This window comes from Phoca vitulina, unplaced genomic scaffold, assembly GCF_004348235.1.
Source record: "Phoca vitulina isolate PV1807 unplaced genomic scaffold, GSC_HSeal_1.0 scaffold2, whole genome shotgun sequence".
NCBI lineage: Eukaryota > Metazoa > Chordata > Mammalia > Carnivora > Phocidae > Phoca > Phoca vitulina.
The window spans coordinates 19,829,467-19,844,227 of record NW_022589705.1 but is presented as its reverse complement, the minus strand read 5'-3'; the positions used below and the strand labels follow the sequence as shown (position 1 = coordinate 19,844,227).

Genomic DNA, 14,761 nt, shown 5'->3' with positions numbered 1-14,761 from the left:
GAGCTTAGCTCTGTAAAGCTACATTAGATTCTCACTGTAAGTCAAACGTTATGCTCACTACTGGAAACCTGCGAGGTCCTTGCCTTCAAGAAGCCCCCTGTTCAGACACTTGGGTGGCTCAGTCAGTTGAGCATCCACCTTCGGCTCAGATCATGATTTCAGGGATCTGGGATTGAGTCCTGCATCAGGCTCACTTCCCCCTCTGCCTGCCACTCCACCTGCTTGCACTCTTTCTCTCTTTCTCTGACAAATAAATAAAATCTTAAAAAAAAAGAAAAAGCTCTCTGTTGGAGTTGGCATGAGAGTGTAGTGTTTCTAAAAGTGTGGTCCAGGGGTGCCGGGGTGGCTCAGTTGTTAAGCATCTGCCTTCAGCTCAGGTCATGATCCCAGGGTCCTGGGATCGATCCCCGCATGGGGCTCCCTGCTCAGCGGGAAGCCTGCTTCTCCCTCTCCCACTCCCCCTGCTTGTGTTCCCTGTCTCGCTGTCTCTCTCTGTCAAATAAATAAATAAAAATCTTTAATAAAAAATGAAAGTGTGCTCCATTGCCAAGTTCATCAGAATCATGTGGGTGGTGCTTCTTAAAACTGCAAGGCCTCAGTATGTTAACTATACTGGAATTAAAAATTTTAAATATAATAAGAGTGAAAACAGATGCAAGGCCTCACTCCATAGATGTGCTGTTTGGGACAGGAACCCACATTCACAAGAATTTCTTTAGATGCTTCTTATGTATACTGAAACTTGAGAACTACTTGTGTGGAGAAAAAACTATGAGCTTTTCAAATCAGTTAAATTCAGATTTGAATCTTTACTTCCTCTGTATATACTACCTTTTTATAATACAACTTAGATTCTTCCACCAACACCAAACTAAAACTGTACAATGATACTGGTTTTAGCTCTCATTTCTCTTTCCTTGATTTTCTTGACTTTACTTTCCTTCTTGTAATTCTCCTTTTCTTTTGACTTCTGAGACCAAACACCATTCATAGTTTTCCTCTTGCCTCATTGATCATACCTTCTCTTTCTTTATTATTTATTAATTAACGTTGAGTGTAAATTAACTAACTCACTGAACCTGAGTATCTTCATTTGTTAAACAAACACCACTACCAACAACAAAATTGTCTCATAGATTTTTTGAAGTTTAAATGAGATAATGTACAATAAGAGCTGTGCCTGTCATACAGCTGAGAATCAATAAATGTTAGCTCTTGTTATTATACGAGCTATAGTAGAGATAAACACAAGATGCTATTGGAACCCTTGGGAAAACTGGCAGTAAAATGATAAAAGGATTGGTCCACGGCCTCACGAGTGATGTCACCTGTTAGCTGGTTGAATCTTAAATAAGTAAAAGTCAGGCAAGAGAAAGATTTCTACAAATCAAACTGGGTTAATAGTTTTACTAAATTGACCAACCAATTTAATTAAATAACTGGTTGCTTTTCAGAAACAATTAGTTGAACCAGTTAAGTCATTTAACAGACTTATTATTCCACATTTTTTTCATGTAAAAATACTATATTTGTTTTCTCTTGACTTAAATTTTTAGATTTAGATTCATGGAGTCACTTTCCTGTGAAAAGAAAATGATATGAACTGTAATATTACATTTAACTGAATATAAAAATAGCTGTTTTAAACAACTGAATACATTAAATTGGTGTAAATGGAAAATAATGGAAATTGCTTTACAAAGAACACTTTATCTCAAACCATTATCAGCTACTGGAAGATTTCTTGAACTGCATTTTAAATAATAATCATACAAAGAATTGCAATAAAATGTTTATAGTGTTCTATACTCCTTTCTACATGAAGTGGAGCAAAATATCTCCATTACCTTAGAAAATTCTGGAGAAATAATTTCCTCACTTAGTTTTCCTGTACAGCTGTGTGTGCTGATTTTCCAGTGATTTATTAGCTTCTCTCCATGGGTTAATCCTACCATTTGACAGCCATAGGTGAGGGGTCATTTTCTTATTACTACTTGGGTTTATTTAGGATACTTGAGATGTGTTTAGAAGCACAAAGTATTTCAAATGAAATTTAGCTTCTGTTACTAATACAAACAATCCAGATAATTTGGGAGGACCTACTATTTAAATCTCAGCCTAACTTGAGCTTTGTGTCATGCAATAATTAAGAGGCTTAAAGTTGCAAGTAATATATAATTCATCCTAAACTGACTCAAACAAAACAGGGAATTTTTTACTTCTCATAACTGGGAGGTATCAAAATAACTCATTTCAGGTGAGTCTTGATCTGGCAGCTTAATTCCTTTATGTTCTATTATACATGGAAAAGAACCCTGGAAGATAGTTTTATGTATCTTAATACATCAAATGATCCGTAATAAACACCTAGATAGATCATTTCTAAGAAAAATCACCAAATGGGATCCATAATCCCTCTAATCCTACTATATAATATTTTTTCTTCTAGTAGGAAGAGGATACTGTAATATCACAATCACTGTCTTTTACTGGAGCCTTCCCTGTATTAGATTGACAGGTGTTCCCTGAGCAAAACAAAAGTAGATGCTTATCAGAATCCTGTCCAGGTGTAAAAGCATTCTTAATTAAAATACCTGCTTTTTTAAAATTGTTCAATTCTAATAGAATAATGGATTAATGCTTATGGATATTAAGACTTAGAATTTTTGTGAATAGATTTTGCCATTCAGTTGCACCAAGGAAGTTTGTAGAAAAAAAAAAAATCAAGTATTCTTTCCAGTTTGCTGAAACAGTTGTGTGAACATTTATGGAAGAACCTCGGCTATAGGTGTCAGCCATTTATTTTGATGTCTGTGCTCATTCACTTTAAGGCTATGAACCTCTTGGAAAGTGGAGGGTCCTATCTATGGGCAGAGAGCTCAAAGTGCTATAAGTAGTAGCTAAATGTTGTTTGAATATTGTGTATATTACAGAATAAAAAGAATGTGAATTTTTTACACAGTTTTTTATTTTATTGTAAGAAGAGAATGATGTAAGAAGAGATGATTTTATTGTAAGAAGAGAATAAGAAGATTTCCATTTTTGAAAATCCCATTTAACCTGGTATTAGTGGAAGAGTCAACAAACTCATTCTAAAATATGGAAGATTAAGACAAATACTCAGGTTAACTTTGAAAAGTTAGTTTAGTTTATTCAGTTAACTTTTAAAAGCCTGGACACGCATTCTATTAGATATTAAGGCATGACAGAAAGACAGGATATTATGAACAGAATCATTCCAATACAGGTAGTAACAACTGGACCACATCAGGGTCACACCATTACTTCTGCTACGTTCTATTCTTTAGAAGTCCAGCCCACACTCAAGAAGAAGAGAAGTAAGCAACACGTCTTGAGGGAATGAGTATATAATAATTTGTGGAGGTTAAAATGAGCAGTCAGTACACAGAAGGGAAAGTCATGTGGACTTAGAGGTATATGAAGAAGTGATCGAACTTACTAATCATCTGATGAATGCAAATTAAAACAAAAAAATATCATTTTACATGCATTGGAATGGCAAAAATTAGTAACTCGGGTGGTACTAAGTGCTGACAAGGAAGTGGGCAAAAAGAATTCTCATAAACACCTAATGTGATTGTAAACTAATTCAGATATTCTGGAAAGGAAAATGTCATAATTAAGTAACGTTTCTGGAAGAACACATGTGCTCTTTATTCCGGAGACCTCATTCCTGGTAATGTATTTCAGAGAAATTCTCACAAAGTATGGAAATGGACATGTGTAAGGATGTTTAACCCAATGTTATTTGTGCTGATAGAGAGTGGGAAGTAAAAATAGGTTTCAATGTGGTATACAGTGAACAGCAATGAGAAGAAACAAATTATTTGTGCATACAACAGAACACATAATCCTCAGAAAAGAAAGTCTTTGGGTTAAAAATGTTGTAAAGCCTAAAAGATTATATAATTTATTAGAAAATTAGAAAGATATATAAACCTAAAATACTTCGTATTTTAAAAGGATACCTGCATGTTTAGGATACATATCAAACACATTATACTCGGGGCCTGTAGTTGATAAGAATGGTAATGAAAATCATGGAAGATGATAAAAAATAAAAGTTAGAGGACTTGCAGTAAACAATAGGAAAACTTGCAAAAACTGAGGAGCATGATTAAATAGATACTGGCCATCTGAGATTCAGTGAAGCACACACACACACGTAAGCTCATGTACACACACATGCACACACAAACACACATCCATACACAAGCACAAAATAATTTAAGTATATGCATAAATGTATAAGCATAAATACTGGAATTCATAAAAATCTTAGCTGTAGACATTGCTAAGGAATAACTTTATTTTTGTCTTTAGTTTGCTTTCTAATCTTTTTTGTAATTAGCATACTAAACTCACAAATGAAAACATGTACTCCTTTGAGGTCAAGCGTTCTTTTTAAAAATCTCACACTTTCGGGGCACTTGGGTGGCTCAGTTGGTTAAGCGGCTGCCTTCAGCTCAGGTCATGATGTCAGGGTCCTGTCATTGAGCCGCCATAGGGATCCCTGATCAGCGGGGAACCTGCTTCTCTCTGTCCCTCTACCCCTCCCCCCTCCCCGCTCATGCAAGTGCCTGCACTCTCTCTCTCTCAAATAAATAAATAAAAATAAAAATCTCACACTTCCAGGGGCTTTACCTCCAGGCACCATATCAGATTCTCATAATGAAGATCTGAGAAAGGATCCCCTTTTGGCTCTGTCAGAGGGAGGGAAAGAGTAATCCTTGTCAAATATGTCTAGACCTTCTCCATAACAAGGTTTTTTCTCTAAGAGGAAGGAATTTATCTGAGCCTTATCCATGAGGGAAGAGCATCCCTCTCATTTCAGTTCCCCCGGGGAACTTTCCTGTCTCCCCTCAGGGGGTGAGAAGAGCCATACAAGTAGACACACTGTGAAGGTCACCGCCCAGAAACACAAAAGGTTGAGATTTAATCAATCATGAGATTATAGATCATTCCTCACCTCCACACCTTACCATTCACATTAAAAGGCTCCAGTATAATAATAGAGGATTATTCCTGGAAGATGCAAGAAAAACCCTTTGAGGGAGTGTTTAGAGAAACCAAAAGCTAAGAGGGGAGATAAAATCAAAGATAATACAAGAATTTGAACCCTCTGACACCTGTAGTTACAGCAAACATTCAACAAAGCCCAACTTTTAGCTAGAGTAACATAAATCCTCACACTAGAAACCTACTTACCCCAATTCCTAGTATGCAATACAACATATGAATCTTGCAACAACAACAGCAACAACAACAACAACCACAGCTATGAGTCATACCTAAAGAAAAGAAAAAACATGGTCTGGAGTAACAATCAAATATTACAACTATATTCACATATGACACAGATTTTGGAATTATCAAACAGGGAATTTTAAATAATTGTGAGTAATATAGTAAAGACTTTAAAGGAAAAAGTAGACATCATACAAGAACTGATGGATGATGTAAGCATAGCAGTGGAAAATATAAGAAATAATCAAAAGGAAATGCTAGAAATTTAAAAAAAATTAACATAAGAGAGATGAAAAAAACTGCCAATCCCCCTCCCCTCTGGCAACCACCAATCTGTTCTCTGTATCTGTGAGTTTTGTTTTTTAGATTCCACATATAAGTGAAATCATATGGTTTTTATCTTTGTATGACTTATCTCATTTAATATAATACCATTAAGATTCAGCCATGTTGTTGCAAAGGGCAAGATTTCCTTCTTTTTTTATAACTGAGTAGTATTCCATGGTATATATATATACCACCTCTTCTTTATTCATTTATCCATCTATGGACACCTAGGTAGTTTATGTATCTTGTCTATTGTAAATAATGCTGCAGTTAAAACAAGGGTGCATATATCTTTTCAAATTAGTGTTTTAGTTTTCTTTTGATAAATACCCAAAAGTGGAATTATGGAATCATATGTTGGTTCTGTTTTTAATTTTTTTGAGGAATCCTCATACTGTTTTCCATAGTGGCTGCCCCAATTTACATTTCTGCCAGCAGTGCATGAGGATTCCCTTTTCCCAACATCCTCACCAAAATTTGTTATCTCTTGTCTCTTTGATAATAGCCATTCTGACAGGTGTGAAGTGATATTTCATTATGATGTTTGATTTGTATTTCCATGATGATTAGTGATGTTGAGCATCTTTTTATGTGCCTCTTGGTTATCTGAATATCTTCTTTGGAAAAATGTCTATTCAGATTCTCTGACCATTTTTTAATTGGGTTGTTTGTTGTGGTGGTAGTTGTTGTTATTGAATTTTGTGTGTTCTTCATACATTTTGGATATAAACCCCTTATCAGACATGATTGGTAAATATTTTTTCCCACTCAACTAGGTTGCCTTTTCATTTTGTTCATGGTTTCCTTCACTATGCAAAAGCTGTTTAGTTCGATGAAGTCCCACTTGTTTGTTTTTGTTTTTGTTTCCTTTGCCTTACGAGTCAGATCCAAAAAAATCATTGCTAAGAGTAATGTCTAGGAGTTTACTGCCTATATTTTCTTCTAGGAGTTTTATGCTTTCAAGTCTTAAATTCCTTAAGTCTTTAATCAGTTTTGAGTTAACTTTTGTGTATGGTAGAAGATACTAGTCTAATTTCATTCTCTTGCATGTAGCTGTGCAGTTTTCCCAACACCATTTATTGAAGAGACTTCTTTCACTATTGTATATTCTGCTTCATTTGTTGTAAATTAATTGACCATATATGCATGGGTTTATTTCTGCGCTTTCTATTCTGTTCCATTGGTCTTTGTGTCTGTCATCATGCCAATACCATACTGTTTTAGTTACTGTAGCTTTGAAATTAGAGAACATGATGCATCCAGCTTTTTTTTTTTTCTTTCTCAAGATTGTTTTTGTGGTTCCATACAAATTTTAGGATTGTGAAAAATTCTATTGGAATTTTGGTAGGGATTTTATTAATCTGGAGATGGCTTTAGGTAGTATGGACATTTTAACAATATTAATTTTTTAATCCCAGAACATGAAATGTCTTTATATTTGTGTCTTTAATTTTTTAATTAATATCCATAGTTTTCAGTGTACAGAACTTTCACCTTGATTAAACTTGTTTGTGGGTGTTTGATTCTTTTTGATGCTTTTGCAAATGAGATTGTTTTCTTGATTTTTCTTTCTAATAGTTCATCCTTAGTGTATAGAAAAATAACAGTTTTTTTGCATATTGATTTTGTACCCTGAAATTTCACTGATTTCATTTATTAGTTTAACAGTTTTTTGATGGAGTCTTTAGAGTTTTCTATATATAAACTCATGCCATCCGCAAATAGTGACAGTTTACTTCTTCCTTTCCAATTGTATGCCTTTTATTTCTTCTAATTGCTCTGGGTAGGACTTCCAGTACTGTGTTGAATAAAAGTGGAGAAATTGGGCATCCTTGTCTTATTCCTGATCTTATAGGAAAGAATTTTAGCTTTTCACTGTTGAGTGTGGTGTTAGCTGTGGACCTGCCATAGATGGTCTTTACTATGTTGAGGCAAATTCTGTCTATATGCACTCAATTGAGAATTTTTACCATAAATGGATATTAAATTTTGTAAAATGCTTTCTCTGCATCTATTGAAATGATTGTATGAATTTTATTATTTATTTTGTTAATATGATGTACCACATTGATTGCTTTGTAAATGTTGAATGATCCTTGCATCCCTGGAATAAATTACACTGTATCATGGTATATGATCTATGATCCTTTTAATGTGTTGTTAAATTTGATTTGCTATTATTTTCTTGAGGATTTTTGCATCAGTGTGCCTCAAGGATATTGGTCCATAATTTTCTTTCTTTCTTTCTTTCTTTTTTTTTTTTGTAGTATCTTTGTCTGATTTTGGTATCAAAATAATGCTGGCCTTGTAAAATGAGTTAGCCTTGTAACGTGTTGTCCAATTTGTTGGTGTGTATTTGTTGATAGTAGTTCTTATGTTCCTTTGTATTTCTGTGGTTTCAGTTGTAACTTCTTTTTCATTTCTGACTGTATTTGAGCCCCCTTTCTTTTTTTCTTAGTGGATCTAATGAAAGGTTTGTCAATTTTCTTTATGTTTTCAAAGAAACAGCTCTTAGTTTCATTGATCTTTTCTATTGTTTTTTTGGTCTCCATTTCATTTATTTCTGATTTGATTTTTATTATTTCCTTCCTTTTACTAACTTTGGGATCCATTTGTTCTTTTTCTAGTTCATCTAAGTGTAAACTTAGATTGTTGTTTTGAGATTTGTCTTGTTTCTTGAGGTAGACCTGTATCTCTATGACTTACATCTTAGAACTGCTTTTGCTGCATCATATAGATTTTAGTATGCTGTATTACCATTTTCATTTGTCTGATGGTATTTTTTGAGTTCTTCTTTGATTTCTTCATTGATCTATTGGTTTTTCTTTAGCATGTGGTTTAGTCTCCACATACATTTGATTTCTTCAGTTTTCTTCTTATATTGATTTCTAGTTTCATACCATTGTGGTTGGAGAAGATGTTTGATATGATTTCAGTATTTTTAAGTTTATTGAGGCTTGTTCTGTGCCCTAACATATGATGTATCCTGAAGATGTCCTATGTGTACTTGAGAAGAGTGTGTATTCTTCTGCTTTTGGATGGTATGTTCTGTAGATACAAGTCCATCTTGTCTAATTAGTTGTTTAAAGCTTATGTTTCCTTTTTGATTTTCTGTCTGAATGATCTATCCACTGACATGAGTCAGTATTGTCAATTTTTCCATTTAGGTCTATTAATATTTGCTTAATATATTCAGGTGCTCCTATGTTGGGTGCATAAATATATACAAGTGCTCTACTTTCTTGTTGGATTGACTTTTTTTATCATTATGTAATGCCCATTGTTGTCTTTGATTACAGTTTGCTTTAAAGTGTATTTTGCCTGGGGTACTTGGGTGGCACTGTTAGTTAAGTGTCCAACTCTTGGTTTTGGCTCAGGGTCGTGAGATTGAGCCCCACATCAGGCTCCACACTCAGTGTGGAGTCTGCTTAAGATTCTCTCTCTTTCTGCCCACCCCCGCTCATGCTCTCTCTTAAAAAAAAAAAATGTATTATGCCTGATTAAAGTATAGCTAATCTCACTTTCTTTTGATTTCTCTTTTCATGAAACATTCTTTTTTTCATTCTTTCATTTTCAGTCTATGTGTGTCCTTACATCTGGAGTTTTTTCTAGGTAGCATATAGAGGAGTCTTGTTTGTTTGTTTTTGGAAAGATTTATTTGTTTATTTTAGAGAGAGAGAGCACATGCACGTGCAAGTGGGGGAAGGAGCTGAGAGAGAGAATCCTAAGCAGACTCCCCACTGAGTGTGGAGCCCGAGGCAGGGCTCAATCCCACAACCCATGAGATTTCTACCTGAGCTGAAATCAAAAGCCGGCTGCTCAACCAACTGAGCCACCCAGGTGCCCTGAGTCTTGGTTTTTTAATCCATTCAGCCACTTAATTTTTTTTTTTTAAGATTTTATTTATTTATTTGAGAGAGAGAGCGCACAAGAGAGCATGAGCGGGGGGAGGGCCAGAGGGAGAGGGGCAGCAGACTCCTAATTGAGCAGGGAGCCTGTTTTGCACCTCAGTCCCAGGATGCTGAGATCATGACCTGAGCCGAAGGCAGATACTTAACCAATTCAGCCACCCAGGCGCCCCTCACTTAATGTCTTTTGATTGCAGAATTTAAGCCATTGACATTTAAAGTAATTCTTGATAGGTATGTACTTATTGCCATTTTGTTAATTGTTTTCTGGCTGTTTTAAAAGTTTTTCTCTAGGGGCACCTGGGTGGCTCAGTCGTTAAGCATTGGCCTTCGGCTCAGGTCATGATCCCAGGGTCTTGGGATCGAGTCCCGCAAGGGTCTCCCTGCTCTGCGGGAAGCCTGCTTCTCCCTCTCCCACTCCCCCTGCTTGTGTTTCCTCTCTCACTGTTTCTCTCTCTGTCAAATAAATGAATAAAATCTTTAAAAATAAATAAATAAATAAATAAATAATAAAAGTTTTTCTCTGTTCCTTTCTTTTGTCTTGCTCTCTTCCCTTGAGATTTGATGGCTTTCTTTAGTGTTACTTTTTTATTCCTTACTTGTATCTTGGGTGTATGGTTGCCATGAGGCTCACATATAACAGCCTATATGTGTATGTGTGTTTGTGTATATATATATGTGTGTGTGTATATATATATGTGTGTGTGTGTATATATATATGTATGTATGTATGTACAATTGATAAGCAAGTTAAGCTTAATGACATTCTAAAACTACATTTTTACTTCTCCCTGTCCTACATCTTATGTTTTTAATGTCACATTTTACATCAGGTAGGGTATTCTTGGTTGGAAGCTTTTGTTTGTTTATTCATTTGTTTGTTTTTCCTTTTAGCACTTTGACAATATCATGGCTACTTTCTTCTGGCCTGCAAAGTTTCTGCTGAAAAATCTGCTTATAGTCTTATGGGGTTTCCCTTGTTCTTCTCTGGCTGCTTCTAAGATTCTCTCTTTATCTCTAACTTTTGGCATTTTAATTATAATGTGTTTGGTGTAGCTCTTTTTGGGTTCACCCTTTTTGTAACTCTCTGAGCTTCCTGGATCTGGATATTTGTTTCCTCCCCCAGGTTAGGGAAGTTGTCAGCCATTATATCTCCAAATAATTTCTTTGCACTGTTTTCTCTCTTTTCTCCTTCTGGGACCCCTATAATGCAAATGTTAATCCACTAGATGTTATCTCATAAGTCCCTTAAGCTATATTCATTTTTTTTTTAATTATTTTTTCTTATTGATGCTCTGGGTAAGTTCTACTGCTCTGTCTTCTAATCACTTCTGCTTCATCAAGTCTGCTGTTGATCCTCTCTAGTGCATTTTTCACTTCAGTTGTATTCTTCAGCTCTGTGACTTCTGTTTATAACCTTCGAAATATTTTCTGTGTCTTTGTTGAAGTTCTCATTGAGTTCATTCATTCCTCTTCTGAGTTTGGTGAGCTTCTTTTTCACCATTACCTTGTACTCTTTATCAGATATATTACTTATCTTCATACCATTAAGATCTTTTTCTGAGGTTTTTGTCTTGTTCTTTCATTTGGAACAGATTTCTTTGTTTCCTCATTTTGCTTGACTTCTGGTGTTTGTTTCTGTTTTAGGTAAAACAGCTACCTCTCTCAGTCTTGATGGAGTGGCCTTTTTAGGAGATGAAACTTATCCTTCAACCTTGCCCTAGCTCTTAGTTTTCCCTCAAACCTTTGTTATTGCCTGAGCAGCCTGATTTATTCTTGATAGATCCAAGTTGTTGCGTGCCAAGACCTGTCAGTGATCCAAAGGGAGGGATCTCAGTCAGCACCTCATTTCAGGGTGATTGGAAGCCAGACCCTTAGGCAGCAGTTTTTAAAGTACATATAACTGCACCATCCTATGGCATCCTAATTGTGAACCCTTCTGACTCCAGACCAAGTGATCTGGAGATACTGCACTGGTAACAGTTGCAAATATTGGGGCTCCAGACAAGTGTATAACTTCCTTTCTGAGAAGTCTTATCAAGTCTTTGTCCTTGAAGACAAAGGAGAGGGCTAAAATGGCATACCCCAGCCTATATTCCCTGAGAGCTCCTCCTTAGCTTCTAGGTATGTGGCAGAATGCAGGGTCAGGGCAAACCTGCAGATTTTAGAGGAGGAATGGGAGAGTGCAGGACCAGTGTGCCCCTGCCAGCTTAGGGAGGCAGTGGTGGAGTGCCTGGACATATGTGCTTGCTGATTTTGACAAGTCAGCAAGAGGGCACAGAATTCTTCTTCTTTTCTTTTCTTTTTTTTTTTTTTTTTAGATTTTATTTATTTATTTGACAGAGAGACACACAGCGAGAGGGGGAGAACAAGTAGGAGGAGTGGGAGAGGGAGAAGCAGGCTTCCCACAGAGCAGGAAGCCCGATGCCGGGCTCTATCCCAGGACCTGGGATCATGACCTGAGCCAAACACAGATGCTTAACAACTGAGCCACTCAGGCACCCCCAGTATTCTTCTTATTTTTAACTGATAACTGTTTAAACTAGTAGTAGTAACAATATGTTGGGTAACTATAGGATATAGATTAATTAAATGAATGACAGCAATGTTATAAGAGATGGAGGGACAGATTGGGTATACTCTGTCAAAAAATACACTACACATAAAGTGAAACAGTGTTATTTGAAGGTGGATATTCTATGTGGTTATGGATTAGAGTTGTAGACATCAGTGTGAATTCACATTTAGCTTACTGTAGATACAGATGGTTACATATAGAATTATTTACAGATATGTGCATATATACATGGTTTCTACACATGTATAAGCAAATATATCTCTCTGTTTTTTTCAGCTGACAGGACATAGAAGTAATGACATCCCAGTAGCAGTAAAAATACCTAATGCCCAACTCTTAGTTTCTAATACTAATTTCCAAGAAAAGGAATCAGAGCCTCTTGGAAAAATAGTTGATTCTAAGGGTAGAGTAGGAAAATATGAAATTCATCTGATGCATCTGGTAGTGCCAGAAAGTACTGAAAGCAAATGAACAAATTCACAACAATGAGGATATATCAAAGGGATAAAGGAGCCCATGAAAGAGTTCTCAATGGCAGGAAAAAGTTGAGTAAGTAAACAAATAAATATATTGGATTATATCCCAAAGTATAAAATAAATACCCATGAGTTTATGTGCTAAAAATAAACAATTGAATAAATAAACAGTATTGTATTATGTCCCAAAGTATAAAGTAAATATCTATGAATCCATACATTAAAAATAAGCAGTTGGACGAATAAATAAATAGGGGAAAAATAGACATCTCCCATACAGAGGAGATTATTTACCTCCCAAATAATGTATGTAGATACTTTGCCCTACAGAAAATAGAACATAACTCCCTACTCTTTAAATGTGTGCTTCACACTGTCACTGGCTTCCAAAAAAGCCAGTGTGGAAAAGGAGAAAAAAAAGTGTCTTGGCAGTGGAAAAACCTGACAAACACTGCCTTAGGCCAAGTGATCAAGGTTAATATCAACAGTGATAAGTCAAGTTGATAGTACATACCCTTGATGTGATGTGATAAGAATGGCACTTCACCTCTGTGGTCTTCTTCCCCAAAACACATTCCCATTCTAATCATGAGAACATCAGACAAATCACAATTAAGGGACATTCTACAAAATACTTAACAGGAAATCTTCAAAACTGTCAAAGTCATAAAAAATAAGGAATGTCTAAGAAACTGTCACAACTAAGAGGTGTATAAGTAGACATGACTACTAAATGTAATGTGTTATCCTGGATGGGATTCTGGGACAGAAAAAGAAGTTTAGAGAAAAACCAAGGAAACTGACTAAAATATTGACTTTAATTAATGAAATTTACCAGTATTGGTTCATTAACTGTGATAAAGAAACCATACAAATTTAAGGATTCATAATAGGGAAAACTGAGTGTGGGGTCTAAGGGATCTCTCCATAGTATTCTTGCCATAATTCTTTAAATCTAAAAGTGCTCTAAAACAGAAAATTTTATTTAAAAATTAACCAATATTTCTGGAATTTTTAAGTCATTTACTATTTTGAATCCTAGAATGATCAAAATACTAAAAAAGAAAAATTTAATAGTTTAGGGTTTGTTTTTTTTTTTTTTTACAGGAGAAAGGAAAAAGGGAAAAAGGAAAAATATTTTCCAGAACTGTGGTTTACATGTAATAAAAGGTCTATAGTAGGTAGCTGAAGTTTTCTAGGTATTCATGGTGTGGTATACAAAGGGGAGAGAAGGGTAGCTGCAGGATGTAATGAAGCCTAAGGAAAGAAAGTGAGAGAATATCAAGATAAAGTTTAAGAAATGAGAAATAGAATAGTGAAAACTTTACTGACTGGAGTTTGGAATTTGTGATCTGTCTCTATCAAAGATTACATCTATGACTTAGTACAAGAAATGTCACTTCATGGACCTGAGATTTCTTGGCACCATAATCTTTATATTAAAGGACGAATAGGTAAGTCAGATGAAATACTACTAATAGTAATGATTATAACATTATCAGGAACAACAACTATTATATAAATACATATTATATGCTGGCTTGTTACATGTATTCCTTCCTTTTATTCTCATAAGTTTCCTTGAATGGTAGGTATTACGTTCCCATGTTTTGATGGGAAAACTTGTTTAGAAAATACCAAAGTCACACAGTTAACAAATGCAGAGCAAAATAAGATCTGTCTGGCTTCCAAAGCTGAGCACTTTTCATGATACTAGAAGGTCCATAAAAATGTAAAGTATTAGGGCCCCAGATATGAGTCAGATGCAGGATGTCAATGTTCACAGAGCAATAGTGTGAGTAATCTAGTCTGGTGGATCATCTACAATACATTTCTCCTTGACTGGTAATGCAGTGTTTTTAGGGTATCCATATTTGTGGCATATTTATCTGATTTATATTTTGTACAGCTAAATGTTAAATTTTGTGTGCATGTTTTGAACATTCTTCAACTAATTATGCCAAATTGGAGAAGGCAACCCAGAAGTGTACTCACTTGCTTACAGGATAAAGATTTATACTTTATCATTTATTTATTTGCAAGTAGATAATTGAGAGGCTCTCGGTGTTAAATTGTTTGCACTCTGTTAAATGATTTGATGCTGATGGGCCCCAGATGTCCTGAAAATGTTCCCACACGGCTGATGGCTCCCTCCATACACTCATTACTGCTTTAGCATGGCTGAACATATTTACGAATTTTAG

General features: G+C 35.4%; 1 protein-coding gene across 1 annotated transcript in view; it reads left to right on the top strand.

The window, feature by feature from the left end:
* Window positions 1–14,761, top strand: part of SNX7 (sorting nexin 7) — a 675,036-nt gene that overhangs the window by 347,935 nt on the left and 312,340 nt on the right. The window lies entirely within an intron of this gene.